Below are 1,953 nucleotides of genomic sequence, written 5' to 3'. Positions count from 1 at the left end.
TATATATAATTATATATAATTATATATAATTATATATATAAATTCATATATAATTTTACATAATTACGCATAAATTTATATGTAATTATACATATTGTTATACATAATTGTGTATAATTATATATAATTTTATATGATTATATATAATTATACATAATTATGTATGGACAAATTTAATACAAAATTTTGCATGAAAAATTTTTCATCGGGTACACAATTGAAATATAGTTTATTAATAATCAATTAATAATTAATTGTATATACAACTTTTTTCACATACAAAAATTTTTTTTATTAAGAAAGCAAATATAACTAAATTAAATTAAAATATTAATAATAAAATTAACTCCAGATTTTATTCAATAGCCGCTTCAAATGCTTTAGTTTTATGTATATCTCCGACTTTTCTTTTATTATGTGAAATATTTGGACTGCATAGTTTATTTTTGTAGTTGTATTAAATAATATTATAAGAAAATTATAACTGCTTTAACTGCATATGGGGATAATAAAAAACGCTCAGTTGGAGAAATAGCGCAACAGCCAAGTTAATAGACTAGGAACTTAGACGTATCTGAGGTCTCGAATTCGCGTCCGACTAGTACTGAGTAAATTTAAAATAGTATGAAAATACTGAGAAATCAAATAAAAGAGCTAAATTTCATTTAAATCAATATAAATTGACTAAGCTGATTATAATTAACATTTCTTTATCAAGAATTTCTTATTAAAAATATTGAAAGATTCTAGGCATATTATTGTATATTAATAATTTAGTACAAAATTTTTGTAATGTTAATGGAATGAACATGGACGAACATTTTCATGTTATTAGAAGGTTAATGACAGGTTTATTAACCTCCGTGTAATGCAGGGTTGGGAAGTAACGCGTTACTTGTAACGACGTTACTATTTCGTTACTTTTTTTTGGTAACGATTTGGTAACGCCGTTACTTTTTTGTATCAGTAACGAAAAAGTAACGGCGTTACGTTTTCTTTAGTAACGAGTAACGAAATTCATCGTTACTTTTTTTCGTTATCGTTTCGTTTATTTATCATTATTTTTTTATTATAGTGGCTTCTGTACACAGAACGCGGCAATGCTTACCACGCGACAAAAGTTTGCACACGATAAACAATTAATGTGCTGCTTTCCGTAAAGCCCATTCTACAATAAACAATAAATCTTAAATCATAATAAAATTGACCAATCATAGTCAACTATTAGAAGAATAATCCACTGTAATTGGTCAATTTTATTGCGACTTAAAACTTATTGCTTATTGTAGAAAGCCTCTAAAGCGTGGTCTACAATAAGAACTTAAACCATAAAATTCAAGTTTAAGCTCTAAGTCGTAAGAAATTGATTAGTCACAGTCAATTATTTTTCTTATAATTAACTGTGATTGGTCAACTTCTTACGGCTTACGATTTAAAGCTTAAATTTTATGGCTTAAGTTCTCATTGTAGACCACGCTTAAGGAGCGCCGCACACGAATTGATATAACAGTAACGTACCGTAAGAATTGACCAATCACTTTGAGTATCGTCGAACCGTAGGATAGCCATTTTTGTGAATACTCGATTGTAATTGGTCCATTTTTATGGTACGTCTTACGTTACTGTTATGTCAATTTATGTGCGGCGCCCTTAAAGCCCATTCTACATTAGTCGCAATCGCAAGATCGCAAGGACCAATTGATCAATCATAATTGATTATTTTTCGATCGCAAAAAGAACAATCGAATATGATTAGTCAATTTCTTTGCGACCTTACGATTTGCGACTAATGCAGAATGGGCTTTATGTCGTTATCCAAGAATGTTTCCCGCTTAAATATCTTATATTTTGTCTTTATATATGTATAATTTATGTACTCTCTCTTACTATTCGTTTTATGAGCCGATTTTAACTTTTTTTTTTACAAAAGTAACGGAAAGTAACAATTTTTTA

The sequence above is a fragment of the Odontomachus brunneus genome, unplaced genomic scaffold (assembly GCF_010583005.1).
Source record: "Odontomachus brunneus isolate Ranch 3 - 2012 unplaced genomic scaffold, Obru_v1 Obru_scaffold_346, whole genome shotgun sequence".
Lineage (NCBI taxonomy): Eukaryota > Metazoa > Arthropoda > Insecta > Hymenoptera > Formicidae > Odontomachus > Odontomachus brunneus.
Note: the sequence above shows the minus strand (reverse complement) of the source record.